Source organism: Lygodium microphyllum, chromosome 27 (genome assembly GCF_053477565.2).
Source record: "Lygodium microphyllum isolate KBCC chromosome 27, Lygodium_microphyllum_v1.1.10, whole genome shotgun sequence".
Taxonomy (NCBI): Eukaryota; Viridiplantae; Streptophyta; class Polypodiopsida; order Schizaeales; family Lygodiaceae; genus Lygodium; species Lygodium microphyllum.
In genome coordinates this window covers 36,136,020-36,151,925 of record NC_141161.1, presented here as the reverse complement: position 1 = coordinate 36,151,925, position 15,906 = coordinate 36,136,020, and positions in this window count along the sequence as shown.

The following is a 15,906-nucleotide window of genomic DNA, read 5'->3' as shown; positions in this document are numbered from 1 at the left end:
CCCCCATGCCAGGTCTGCTTTGTAGGGCATCCAAAAGTGGTGGCCAAAATTTGAGATTTTTTTCTTTAATGTGTTTCTTTAAGTACTTTTTTGGCATTTTTCCTCTACCTCCTTTGTTCCATAGCCATAGACACAACTACAAAGGAACCATTGTTGGTTGATGCTCCATAGACACCTTTTCTTCCTTTTTTGCAGTAAGCTCCTTGCCTTCTTTTTTCTAAGAGTTCCATTGAGGCTATCTATGTTCATAGTGCAAAGAACAAGCATGGACGATGGATATGAGCAATATTCAAGAAAGACTCATGGGTGTACCTGCAACTAAGAGTAACAAGCCTCCATCTAGTAAGATATTGCAATTTATTGAAGAAGCTTGGGTTTAAGAAGGTTCAAGATGAAGGTTTAGTACAACATGAGAGTGTAAGAGAATAATACTTGTAGAAGGAATAATTCAATATATTCCAAAAAAGTTAAATTCAATAGGAGAGGAGAATGGTAGACTTTAATAATAGGTGCAAATTGAGGATGGTGAAAAGTGAGTATAAAGTAAAAACTTAGGTGACAATACTTATATGTCAAGACCATATGTGCAAACCATCATAAAGCCCCATAGTAAGAAAAGTAGAAGCCACATGTACCTCATTCTAGGTGGACATGCATGCCCAAAATCCCAAGTTTCCATGTCAAAAAACATGTCCAAATTACGAGGTTGCCATGTTGATGAACATGCCAAATTTTTTGGTTGCCACTTGTCAAGGATGCCATTAATGTCAATACACCGTTATACATGTCACACCATCCCATGCTCCATGGAAAAGTTCAATTACTAATGTCAGCATTCTTATACAACACTTGATAAAACACACACATTCCATGACATCAATCATTTTTACACACATGGAAGAAATAAATCTTGAATTCCTTGGCAAGGATTTACCCATGTGGAATTCACAACGTGCATTTAAATCAAATTTTGTATTTTTATATTGTCTTAAAGCAAATACTATATTAGAGAATTTGAGAATCTCCCAAGTTCCACTTTCAAATAAGGAGTGAAGATTTGACCAAGTGGCTAAATCTTAACCCCATGTTTGAGAGTGGGACTTGGGGGGGTTTTCTTATATAGTATCTAGGAAAAATTTCACCTTCAAGTAAGGGGATAAGATTTAACCATGTGTCCAAATATTATTCACATGAGGAATTCTTAAACTTTATGAAAATTTCAAAATGCTTGAATATGTGGTTAGCACGTGGTAAGGTCCAATATATGTGCTCCTTGACATTTTCACTCTTGAAATTCTCACATTGCACATGAACATTGTCTGTCACTCTCCTTGCACCATGTTATTGCCTTTGGCTCACTTCCCACCTAGACCACACTCTAGGCACTATCAATATATGAGAAATGTAGAAAGTATCTCCTCACATTGTGTGGTTTGGATCAATGTTAGCACTTTCCCCTACCATTTGATACAAAATATAACAAATCACTGCAAGGTCTATCTTGTAGTAGGGATGACTTGCCACTCCTAGCATGATTCATGAGTGCAAATATATTGTAGCATGTTGGAATCACACAACCTATTAGTGGGAGTTTGAGGTCACTTTTAGGTCTTTTAGCATGTAGAGAGAGTACGCTCCACCAATGAGGAGAAGAATTCTGTGACAAAGCTTACCTTGAGTCCACTACCTCTAATCTCCCTCTCCATAGACCCAACTATTGGTGATTTTTGGTTGCATCTACTTTTTGGTATGAAAATGAAGATTTATATTTCTTATTCACCCTGTAACTCACAAGACCATTTGATTTTAAACTTGTATCCATCAAGTGTCTAGGAGTGGCAACTAGTAGAATGTGTGGTAGATGTTCTCGATATCATCCATAACTCTATTGGCAAAGAGCTTTAAAAGGGGAGAACCAAAGTGGCACTGGCTGAGAGGGTTATTTTCTTTTACAACCATTTTTACATATCATCTCCCTCTAGAGGGCAATGGAGAGTCTTGTCCAGCCTTTCCCTTTTAGATTTCAAGATTAGGGAGTGGCCTTTACCAAATTCTAGAATAAGCGAGAGTTACAAATGCAAAATATTTCCTGAGGTGCAAAAATACCAAAAGCCCAACATTTCAAGTAGTCAAAGAAAAATATCCGCTTGTATGGCTACAACCATTTTCATGGACTTCTCTAGCACTAAAGTTCAAGCCTCAAGAACCATGTTCCTAATGAAGTGCTCATATGCAAATAGTATCCTAGAGTTTGCGCATATAGGCTAGGATACAAATGTACAAGATGGATTTGCCTACAAGGTGCAACTAGATTGTGTTGTCTCCAAGTACATGATTGCCACTCAAAACTTCATCATGACATTTCTTATAGAAGATGGCACCATGTTTGTGGGAAACTAGTGTCACTAGACCAAGACATGAGGGAGTTTTCTAGAAATTCATTACAAGATATTGATGTTTGGTCATGATAATTGAGGACCTACTTGCACAATGAAGATATTCAACTTCCTACTTCGTTTAACTTCTATGTTGATGATAAAAATGTGCATTTCTATTTGCATTGTTTCTCTTGCTTTATATTCACATGATCAAAGGAATTGTTTACATCCCTTTATCTCAAACTACTCTCTCGATATCTACCAGGTCTAGATAAGAAACTAAAAGAGCTTCACATTCAAAGAGTTAGCAACAATGTTGTGCATCTGCATTGCCTTTACCAGCCTAGTAGAGCGACTTATGAGGTCTGTACAATTACAAGAGAGTAGATGCCTACTTGCAAGATTCAAGGAGATATACCTAAAATCAAGGCTTGGGCTATGAAAAAAGGATACATATCATCATCATCTAAAAAATCCATCTACCTAAATCAATCACAAAATGAAGCTAGCCTCACTTCTATAAAGAGATACCACTGCTGCATCGACAATGAGATAGAAATAGACAGAGGCAGATAGTGCGAAGATAAAAATAGACAGAGGCAGAGAGTGCGAAGATAGAAATAGACAGAGGCAGAGAGTGCGAAGATAAAAATAGAATAAAAGTTGTACACATATAAAGAAGAATAGGTTGAAGTTCAAGCATCACAATCCACATTTGGATAGCACATTTCCAAGCTCTCAACACTTATTTTTTATAGTGCAAAGATAAAAATAGAATAAAAGTTGTACACATATAAATAAGAATAGGTTGAAGTTCAAGCATCACAATCCACATTTGGATAGCACATTTCCAAGCTCTCAACACTTATTTTTTATTTGGAATGATTCCATACTTTTGTCCAAGACTATCTTTACTGGTGGTCATCTCTGTCATAGGGTATCAAAATTGGTAGTTTTTGGCATTTTCTTAGTATCATTATTGTCTGTCTCACTATATTGTTATTGATAGTCTTGGTACTTTCAAGTGCCAAGTTTGATAGTCCCACAATATCTTTTTATGGCATATGGATACTTTTTGCACATGATAAATAGGTTCATAAAAGTAGGTTCATTGTGCTTCATTTGAGTAATCTCTCATATGACTGTGTAATGGTTTAGTTTGGGCTATGAGAAAGCTAACTATCCTTGATCATTGCACCAAATTTGAATAGCCTACAGTTGGAGGATTAGGACCAAGCAATATAGAGGCCTTCGCCCCAAGGAGGTGCCTCTATCGCTTAGTGGTGACCCATACGGTGTTTAGTGCACATGAGGGTCAACACCAAGCAAAGTGGGGGCCCTTCTACCTAGGAGAGGCCTCCTTCACTTGGTGGTGACCCTTTGCAGTTCACCGCACATGATAAATACTTCAATTAGCCCGACTATAATCAAAATGAACTAGCCTTTTCACAATTATGGACACATGTATTTTCCTCAAAAGAAAGATAAACATTTCAGGGCTTTTTAGTTTAAGAAAGACCATACCATCAAATAAAACTTAATAGGTATAGCAATTGTTAACCCTCAAACAACAAGCTAGGTGGAAAAGTCGCATAATCTAAAGTAGAAGACAAGGCCAAGGAAAAAGTGAAATAGAAGACGAAGGCGTGCCAAGAAGAATCTAGAAACACAAGAAGTGCAGAATAGGAAAAATGTGCATTAGAAAATGCGCGAGTTTATACTTTTGTAAAAAAGTGCAAGGTGCACCATGATTTATTTTAAGGATACTCAGCTCTCACCCGTGCAATTTGTAAAGGCGGTTGGGCAGTAGGAAAGAAGCTAGGAAGGTAGAAGAATAATGGGACAAAGGGCCTAGGAAATTATCAGCCATGTAAAAAAGGGGATAAGGGGATGATTGCCCAAAAGGGATTTAGGGCTTTGTATATAAAGTTGAAAAGTGAATGAGAAGCTCATTCTTGTGTGTGGCAAAAAGCTCCTCCTTCTTCTCTTCTTCTTGCCTTTTTGCTTGTGCTTGAGAGAGGGAGTGAGTGAGTGTGAGGGAGTGAGCGTGTGGGAGTGAGGGATCGAGGAGAAGAAGCTCCCCATATCTTCTCTATTCTCTACTCTTCTCTTGTCTCACGCGACTATAGAGGATGGAGCTTGTTGGAGAGGGATTGAGGTTGCTTGAGCTTGCCTTAAGGATCATGGAGCTACCGGCGTGCACGGGAGAGGAGGGTACTTGATCAGACATCAAGGTAAGCTCACTACAGTCCATAGATAGGGAGGGTGCATCGGCTATGTGAGAGGTAGCCATGGCTTCTCAGCTTGAAATGCTTGACCAATAAGCGGTCCGTAGGTCTCGAGGGTTGAGCTTTAACTCCCCTTCATTTTCGTTCCGTTGTCAGGACCGATGGAATCAAGCCTTCAGCGCAACGCACTTCGAATCGATCATAGAGGTAGGGTTATCAACTCGAACTGGTGCTTGAGATAGATAGGAGATTTGATATCTTCGAAACAAGTAAGTATTTTGGTTTGTTGTTGAGTAGGCAAGTAGGTAAATCAACCTCGACACATTGTTTTTGATTTTTGTTGCGCTTGGATAGGATTAGGACCGAGGAAATAGGGAAAACAGTAGGGTTTTCTGCTACTAAAAATAGGCTGAAAACTAGGAGAAAGGAGTGGCTCAAAAGGTCAAGGGAGGCCTCATTTTGTAGTCAGACATTGAGAGAGAGAGAGAGAGCTTGAGAGAGAGTGTGTGAGTGCAGGTACAAAAGGGGTTCGATCCGGTCGTTTTGTTGTTGCCCAGCCATTCTAGGTATTCCTTGACTTTCTCTGAGTCGTGCTTGGTTGATTCGGAAAGTTGAAGTTTGTACCAAGACCCCCATGCATAGCATTCGTCACTGGCGCCCTTGCAACTGCGTCCCGGCAAATGCAATTGGACCCGACTGCAGGTGTCCAAGTCCCAGAATTGGACACTCAGACTCTCCGACTCTACCAATTGGACCGTCTGACTCGGACGCACCACTTGCGACTCAGACCACCCGGTCTGATCGAACCAACTATGCGATCGGACCATCTGACTCTGCCACGTGGTAGTAGGACCCATTTTGAGTAGGATCCATTTTGAGACTCGGACCACCCAGTCCAATCAGACAATTCGACTCCACCAGTCGAACCACCTAGAATTGGATGTTCTGATTCTAGGAATCGGACCACCAGGGCAGAACATTTTAAACTGGTAAGTGAGCCACCTACTTAGACCAAGGCTACTCCAAACACATCCCCAAATATCCCTGAGTACCTGACCAGGCTCTTAGCCACAAATTGAAGAAACCACACATGGGTAGCCTAGAGTCAACTTGTAGTAGCAGGCCATAGAACAGATGAGACTTAGAGCTAAAATTGACCCTCAGATTCCAATCTAGGCTTGACAGAGTGTAGAGTTGCATCATAGACCCTAGATAATACGAGAGGACAGCTAGAAAATGTGCTTAGAGCCATATTAGGCTACGAACAAAAGGGGAAAAAACGAGAATTGCATTGTTCATTTTGCATTCGCACCCCTCATTGATTTCATCATTTAAAGTGCACTAAAAGGGAGAAAGCATGATTTGGCATTGTGCATTGGAAAGCACTAAGCACAAGTGTGAATAAAATTGACAGCTGCTTTCAATAATAAGGAACTCACTGATGCCAGGAGGCCAGGAGGCATATTCCACGGTGGATTCTGTGAGGTTTTACGGTGGATTCCGTAAACTTAGATGACCGGGGCTCATACGCAAAGAGGATTCTTTGTGCGAGAAGTTGATGGGGACGCCTGTCCTTTTCGGGCGTTTCATTAATTTAGTGTGTACATGGGTGATTCCATAGCGGGTGATTCCGCAAAATGCATATTAAATTAATAAACGTTTATGAGTTTAGAGTGCGCACTCGTAATAAATTAAGGTTAGGATTTATTTCTAACCAGTTGATTTATTTATGTAGCTGAAGACTGCTAGGTATTCACTTTTGTCGGTTTAATTGTGTTATTTTACTAACGATTGTGAATGCTTCAGTTGATGTATAGAGATAGCAGCAGTGGCGGAGGAAAGCATTGGAGTCTAGCGGGTTTTCGACCTTTGGACTATATTTTGATAGGCGCCACGCCTATATTTTGTTATGTCTATAGAGACATCGATTATTTATTATTATTTTGTATGCGCTTATGCGCCTGGATATGTTATTTTTATTTGGACATTGAGATTGGGCGTGCCAGACACTATGGGCACCGTCCATTAGCTTTATTTTCCTATTTTTGGTAGAAAGCAAACTCAAAAGCTAAAAGCTTGTCATATTTTTGTAATTGGGCTATTTTTGAGCAAAAAGATTGGAAATATACATTAAATACATGCTTTGTGAAGCGCTCACACAAGGCATGGGGGAGATTCAATCCAATTTGTCTCTTGTCTCATGTCGTGCTTGCTTTTACATTGGTTTTTGTGCTAAAAAGTAGAGTACTTTGTTCTTGGGGACCTTTGGGAATTCACTACGTGAGCTACCTGCGTCCGATCTGCGCACCAGTGGTATCAGAGCGGAGCAGAGATCAAGAGCTTCCAATCGCTACCAATCTCGGGCGAAGGCGGAGCTCCAGGAACAAACGGCCTCTACAGTCAACCTCGTCGTGAACCGTCGATACAGGCAGACTTCTGGCGATCAAGAACCCCTGTTTCCACTGTCAGATCGCGAAGGACCAGGCTCTGTAGGCGGAGGACCACGCATCCATCTCCTTCATCAAGTCGTGGAGTTACAGAGATAAGCTTCATTAATTTTCTTATTATTTCATTGGAAAAGCTTAAGACAAAGCTTAAGAAGCTTAAAAGCTTCTAAAAATTCTCATCGTGGCCTCAGAGGAGGTCCGAATTTTTCGCGCGGCGAAAAAAACGGACCCCCCCCCACGAAATCGACGACGGCCTGCAATTAAGCTATTAAGCTTAACTTCTTTAAGTTAAGCCAAATCACTCCAGTCACACAGGGCAAACAAGTCTGTAAACTCCGGGTCCTGCGCATCAGAAGTCAAGTTCAGCAAGTCCATTGGAATCAAGTTCTGCAAGTTCTGCAAGTCGGCCTAAGTCCAGCAAGTCCACAACTCTGCAAGTCTGCTAAGTCTGCAACTCTGCAAGTCAGCAGACTAAATCAGAACTGACTAGTGCTTAAAACTCATAGAAGACTTGTTCGTATGCAAAAACTCTGAACTGGAAAGTTGTTCGCAGCAAGCTGTTCTACCTATCTACAAGTTTGTTGAAGTACTTTCAGCAAACGGAGACAGAAATATTGCAGAATTTCTGAAAATTGAAGAAGAAAATACCCAAAAATATATAGCCTTGTAACCCCAAATTTGAGCTACGCTCATCCCGCTAACTGATTTTGAGTGAGAAAGGTTTGTTGAGTTTTATAGGATGACTACCCCACATATGGATGACCCTATGGCTGAAGACGATCTACCCGAGCCTACCATGGAACAAAAGCTGGATCTTATCATGTTACAATTGGACGAAGAGCGAAGAGCTAGGCAAGCCTTGCAAGCGCAATTGACAAAGCTACAAGGAGCGTCCACTGACAAAGAAGAACCGCAAGCTGAAGATTTGATTCGCCGTACCATCGACGCCACTCTTGAAGCACAAACCATTCGCAAGGAATCCAAGATAAGTAAACGAAGTTTCAAGTTTCGCACTTTCAATGGCATAAGAGAAGGAAAGACTGTTTTATCATTCATTAGCCAGTTTGATGACTATTTCCATGAGGAAACTTATCCTGAGAGAGATAAAATCAAGTGTGTTACTAATCATCTGATAGATAGAGCATCACTTTGGTGGACTGTCGTCCGCAAGAGCATAGAATGTCCTGCTACATGGGAAGATTTCAAGAAGAAGTTCATGCAAAATTTCCTTCCACCGCAATTTCATGAGAAGGCTATCAAGCAATGGGATTTACTTCAACAGCGCGATCGTGAGCCTATTCCACAGTATACAGAGCGTTTTTGGAATGCACTCCTACAGCTACGCATGCTTGAAGACGTACCAGAGACGACCCATAAGCGGGAAGTACATGTCTGGACTTCTTGGACATTACTACGCTGAGGTGAATATGTTCAAGCCTACTACCCTTGAAGATGCCATCTCCTTAGCTCACGACACTGAAGATAAATTACGCGGAAGAGATCGACGACCACAGCCATTCCAAGCAAACGGTAATTATGGATCTAAACAATTCAATTCCAATTTCAGAAGGTTTAATCCAGGTCGTTTATCATCACCATCTTTTCGTAAGAATTGGCCTAAACCACCTGCATTACCATCCACTATCAATCCAAATCCTAAGCCTATCCAACAAGCAAATCCAAATATACCCAGACTCCCAGCCATTGCAAATAATGTGACCAAAGCCAAGCCCATCGTATGCTACAAGTGTCACCAGCCAGGGCATCTCGCAGCAAATTGTCATTCAAAGAAGCCATTAGCACATATCAACTACCTTGGAGCTATGGACGAGGACGAGCATGAGGATATGCCGGATTTCACTGAAGAAGAAGATGATCCTACTACTACTTCCGACACTTTACCAGGTATGCCTACTTTACATTCATTGTTGACTATGAAATGTATGGTGCATGGAAAAGAAAGAATTATATTGCATGATGACGGTAGTACGCATGACTTTATTTCAGCAAAATTGGTAAAGGAATTGAAACTGCATACTGTACCTACGCACTATCGCATAAAAGCTGCATTTTTAGGCACTAGGTACAATGGCACACAAGAAGTTCAAGATTTAGAAATTCAAATTGGTCCATATATTGAAAGAAGAAATTTCTTAGTTGTCCCATTACAGTCTAGCGACATTATTCTAGGAATGCCATGGAGACACCAACATAATCCCAATATAGATTATTCCACACACACAATGAATATAAATTTTCAAGGAAAATCTATTACATTATTTGGTATGCATGCATCTCATATGTTTCCACTGCTTTCGCATACTCAAGCAAAACGTGCACTACGCAAGAATACTAAATCATATCTCATTTGGGTGAATGAATTGCACGCAAAAGAAACTCATATGCACCCTAGGCATAAGGAATTTCTTGCATATTTTAAGGACTGTTTTGCAGAAGACCTACCACCAGGTTTACCTCCATCACGTCCAGAAGACCATAAGATTGACCTAATACCTGGCACACAACCACCTTGCAAAGCCCCATATAGGCACAATCAAATAGAGCAAAAAGAAATCCAGAGTCAAGTAGAAGAATTACTAAATAGAGGTTTAATTCGACCTAGCAGTTCTCCATTCGATGCACCTGTGCTCTTAGTCACGAAAAAGAATAATACTTATCGGATGTGTATTGACTACCGAGCATTAAACAAGATCACTGTAAAGAATAGGTACCCTATACCTAGAGTTGATGACCTTATGGACAAACTGCAAGGATCTTCTATATTTAGTAAAATTGACCTTAAATCTGGATATCATCAGGTAAGGCTAGATAGATCCGACATATTTAAGACTGCATTCAGGACACAGTTTGGCCATTACGAATTCTTAGTCATGCCATTTGGATTAACTAATGCACCTGCCACTTTCAGTAGAATGATGAACCGTATTTTTCTAAAATATCAATATTGTGTGATTGTTTTCTTTGATGATATTTTAGTGTTCAGTCAAAGTGAAAAAGAGCATTATGAGCATTTATCATTAGTTTTTCAATTACTGAAAGAAAATCAATTGTTTGCAAATCCTGACAAGAGTGAATTCTTTAAGACAGAAATAGAATATCTAGGTCATATTGTATCAAAAGAAGGAATAAAAGTTGATCCTAAGAAAATTGACGCAATATTGCATTGGCCTGTTCCTAAAAATGTACATGAATTACGCTCATTCCTTGGTCTTGCTAGTTTCTATAGGAAGTTTGTACGTAATTTCTCATTACTTGCTTTACCACTGACCAAACTTCTTAAGAAAGGCATTGTTTATCAATGGACTGAAAACCAGCAGAAATCCTTTGATTTACTCAAACGTGCATTGACCAATGCCCCTGTTCTACAATTGCCTGACTTTAATAGACCATTCTTTCTAGTTGTGACCGATGCTAGCGGATCAGGAATAGGAGCTGTGTTAATGCAAGACAACCATCCAATAGCATATTCTAGTTCTAAACTGAAACCCTCTGAGCTTAAATATTCCACTTATGACAAGGAACTCTTAGCAGTTGTACAAGCATTAAAACAATGGAAGCATTATTTAATGGGTTCAGAATTCATGATAAAGACTGACCAGCAAAGCATTAGATATCTACTTAGCCAACCCCAAATTTCTGACCGCCATATCAAATGGGCTTCATTCATTCAAAGTTTCCATCCTATTATTCAATACCAACCTGGAAAAGAAAATGTAGTTGCCGATGCATTAAGTAGAAGACCTGCAATTCATAACATTTCTATCATATCTTTTGATTCTTTAATTACTATGAAAGACACATATCACCAGGATATTACTTTTCATTCTGATTGGCAAAAATTAGTTCAAAATAATTTCATTCCTGTTGATTCATTGTCATATAATGATGGATTCATGTTCTTTGAAAAGAGACTGTGTGTTACTATTCCATTCCGATCTTTTGTTTTGAATGAAATTCATTGTCCCCCATATCAAGGTCATAGAGGTATCATTTCTACATTACGCATGTTAACTGAAGATTTTTATTGGCCGCATATGGATGCAGATGTGTCTAATTTTGTTTCTGAATGTCTGATTTGTCAAAGAATAAAAAGACATCATGGTAAACAGTATGGGTTATTAATGCCTTTATCTATTCCATCTAAACCTTGGGAACATATATCTATGGATTTCATTACTGGTTTACCAAATACTAAATCTAACCATGACATGATTTGGACAATTGTAGATAGATTTAGTAAGCAAGCATATTTCATTGCATGTAAGAAAACTTTAACAGCATCACAAGCAGCACAGTTATTTTTGAAAACTATTTTTACTAACCATGGATTGCCGAAAGTGATTATTTCAGATAGAGATTCTAGATTTTGTAATAATTTTTGGATTACACTGTTTGCAAATCTAGGCACAAAGATTGATTTCTCATCTGCATTTCATCCAGAAACAAATGGACAAACAGAAGCCACAAATAGCACTATCTTAGATCTTTTACGTGCATACACTATCTCTAAACCTCAGACATGGGATACTCATTTACATTTATTACAGTTTGCTTACAATAATACACCGCACACATCTACAAAGAAAGCACCTTTTGAAGTTATTTATGGATATAGATTATCTACACCTGTTGCATCTTTGTCTAATAGAATACAAAGTGTCGATGATATTGCTGTTATGCATAACACTATTTTTGATGAAGTAAAGGATATGATTGCTAAAGCCCAACAATCATATACCAAACAAGCCAACAAGAAAAGACAAGCCATGAATTTCAAAGTTGATGATTATGTTTGGCTTAGAATAGAAAAGCGTAGACTGCAAAGTGTAGATAGACATCCAGTTGTCAAATTAGCTCCTAGATTCTACGGACCATTTAGAATCATTCATAAGATTAATGACAATGCATTCAAATTAGAACTGCCATCTCATTGGAAAATTCATAATACCTTTCATATTAGTTTATTGAGACCATTTAGAGGACAATTACCTATCCACCCTGTCTATGAAAACCCACCTTTACTACAAGAAGAGACTGAAATACTTGAACCAGAAGCCATTATAGACACTGACTACATAACCACTAGAACTGGCCGAAGGTATTCTAGATATCTAGTAAAATTTAAGAACCATCCTGTAGAGGAAGCACAATGGATGCACGCTAGAGACCTAAATGCTTTCCCCACTCTGTTAGCTCCACATTGAGCTAATAGCAATTGAGGTCAATTGCTATCCCACCCCGGGGGTATGATGCCAGGAGGCCAGGAGGCATATTCCACGGTGGATTCTGTGAGGTTTTACGGTGGATTCCGTAAACTTAGATGACCGGGGCTCATACGCAAAGAGGATTCTTTGTGCGAGAAGTTGATGGGGACGCCTGTCCTTTTCGGGCGTTTCATTAATTTAGTGTGTACATGGGTGATTCGATAGCGGGTGATTCCGCAAAATGCATATTAAATTAATAAACGTTTATGAGTTTAGAGTGCGCACTCGTAATAAATTAAGGTTAGGATTTATTTCTAACCAGTTGATTTATTTATGTAGCTGAAGACTGCTAGGTATTCACTTTTGTCGGTTTAATTGTGTTATTTTACTAACGATTGTGAATGCTTCAGTTGATGTGTAGAGATAGCAGCAGTGGCGGAGGAAAGCATTGGAGTCTAGCGGGTTTTCGACCTTTGGACTATATTTTGATAGGCGCCACGCCTATATTTTGTTATGTCTATAGAGACATCGATTATTTATTATTATTTTGTATGCGCTTATGCGCCTGGATATGTTATTTTTATTTGGACATTGAGATTGGGCGTGTCAGACACTATGGGCACCGTCCATTAGCTTTATTTTCCTATTTTTGGTAGAAAGCAAACTCAAAAGCTAAAAGCTTGTCATATTTTTGTAATTGGGCTATTTTTGAGCAAAAAGATTGGAAATATACATTAAATACATGCTTTGTGAAGCGCTCACACAAGGCATGGGGGAGATTCAACCCAATTTGTCTCTTGTCTCATGTCGTGCTTGCTTTTACATTGGTTTTTGTGCTAAAAAGTAGAGTACTTTGTTCTTGGGGACCTTTGGGAATTCACTACGTGAGCTACCTGCGTCCGATCTGCGCACCACTCACATAGAATCATAATAATTCAAAGAACCCACCAGTAGGAGCAGACCCTGAGACATAGCTCGGCACCACAGAGCCCCGTTAAATAGGACCCTAAAGACCCGAAGAGTTCAAAGACGATAGGATTGAGGGCAAGTCGCTACCCGAGCTTATTGGACTGATTGACAACCTGGTGGAGCGAGAGGCTGCAAAAATGTCAAGAGCAGATGCGGTTCGAGAGGATGATCAACTGGACTTGGGCGAGTTCCCAATCGAATTGGATCATATGGTCGACCAATACGACCAACTAACAAGGACTGTGATCCACTGCAGACCGATCGAGGAAGTCCAAGAGTCTCATGAACGTTGCGCAATGGTTGTAGGAGAAAGCGTGATTTGGCATTGTGCATTGGAAAGCACTAAGCACAAGTGTGAATAAAATTGACAGCTGCTTTCAATAATAAGGAACTCACATAGAATCATAATAATTCAAAGAACCCACCAGTAGGAGTAGACCCTAAGATGTAGCTCGGCGCCACAGATCCCCGTTAAATAGGACCCTAAAGACCCGAAGAGTTCAAAGACGATAGGATTGAGGGCAAGTCGCTACCCGAGCTGATTGGATTGATCGACAACCTGGTGGAGCGAGAGGCTGCAAAAATGTCAAGAGCAGATGCGGTTCGAGAGGATGATCAACTGGACTTGGGCGAGTTCCCAATCGAATTGGAGCATATGGTCGACCAATACGACCAACCAACAAGGACTGTGATCCATTGCAGACCGATCGAGGTAGTCCAAGAGTCTCACGAACCTTGCGCAATGCTTGCAGGCTTTTGGGCTTTGCTTGGGTGATAAGGGAAGGATGTTATACACCAGCCTAGATGTAGCAGAGCGAACGAAATTCAATCGCCTAAAGGATCTCTTCATCAAGATATTTTCAGAGACAAGGTATTCGGACATCACTCAAAAGGACAAAGAGGACATTAGAGACTACGTCGCTCATGTATGTAGCCTGTTTAAGAGGATCCCTACCAACAAATGACCAGATAAGAGAGCGGTCTCTACCATTTTTATAAATGGAATCTGCAGCGAGGAACTTTACAAGGCATTGGCAAGCAACTCGAGCTTGCAGAGAGATGTGCTCGCTAGGTTTTTCGATGAGGCAATAAGGGTAGATGACTAGCTTAGGGAGAGAAGCACTAGAAGCTCGAATCGAGATGGCTCCAGCCAAAGAACCACAAAGAAAGCCACAACCTATAGCGAGAGATTAGCCCCTGACATATGCAGGATAAGGGCAAGAGCACGACACAAGACCAAGAGCTAGCCGAAGTCAGGATGGAGCTAGCACAGTTGCAGGAGTTGGTAAAGAGACCCACTAGACCGCATGTCTAGTGTGTGCACTATGGAGGCAACCACATCCCTGCCGAGTGCTTGGATCCAAGGTCCAGGCCTTCTGCAAATTGTGGAAGGTTTGGCCATGATGCAACGCATTGCCGATTGCCAAGAAGGTTTCCTTATGCACAGTAGTACAACTCACCATACTACGGGAATAGGCCGCCTAACCTCTTCGGAAGAGGAGTCCCATTGCCCCTTTCAGCACCTAATGATGCAAAACCAACCATTTCTAGATTAGACATCAATCCCACGGGCATACCCAGACTGCCTAGACCCTTCGTGATACATCCACCGAGTGATGCTCCCATCCACTACATGGAAGAGCCCAATGATGAGGAGTCATATGTGGACCCTTACATCTTGTATGATGAAGAGGGTAATCCGATCCTCATGGACTATCGATGAGTGTTGGTGATGGTGTTAGGAAGGGGAAGAGGTAGAGGTTTTTTAGGGCCAACCCAAGACCTAGTGACATGTTGGATTTGTGGTCACCCTGGTCACATATCGACACGATGCCCAGAAAAAGAGTAGGCTAATAGCGAGGGAGCTAATCTCAAGTGTGTCAAGTGTGGCATCGGCCATCTCTTCAAGGAATGCCCTAGAAAAAAGTCATCCTCTAGCTCAAGCAATGTGCCATCAGTACCTTTGGGGTTGTTTGGCATTGAAACATTCGACAGCGAGGATACACCCATCTTGCCGCATGTCATGACATGTGCAAAAACGTGACATGCCGGCATATCACTGCCTAGGCCTAGCAGCCTAGATGTTGCCTCAATAGGAAAGAAGAGTCGTAGGCCGAGAAAGAAGAAAATTGACGCTAAGATTACTCTCAAAATTGACAGAGAGACGATGCTAGTGAGTGGCAGGAAGGTAACTGATGCTGAGACTGAAACCACCGCTCTGAAAACAACAGAGAAAGGGAGTGCTAAGGTAGGGGAGTACCCCCATCCGAAGCGCCAATTAAAAGTGATTGAAAAGGTCGAGTGGGTAAGGGAAGCCCAAGAGAGCCTAAAGGATACTGAGGCCATCATAGAAGACGGAAAGGAGGACTTCTCTAGTGTGAACACCCTAGTCTCACCCTCACGACCAAGGTCAAGAGATGCGCCTATGCCATGGGCACCACCACCCAGGAGAAGCTTAGGAGCCACAGGCCAGCAAAAACCCAAGGCCAATGGCCTAGAGGTGTGAGAATGGAGGAGAGACAAATGACGAGTAACCTCCTCATGACATTAGTAACCATCCTAGTAACCCTCAGCCTAGGAGACCTGCTTAGGAAGCATTTGACGCTTTGGCTAGAACTAAAGCACTGGGTGGAGGAACCAGCTATGCAGATTGTTGTTG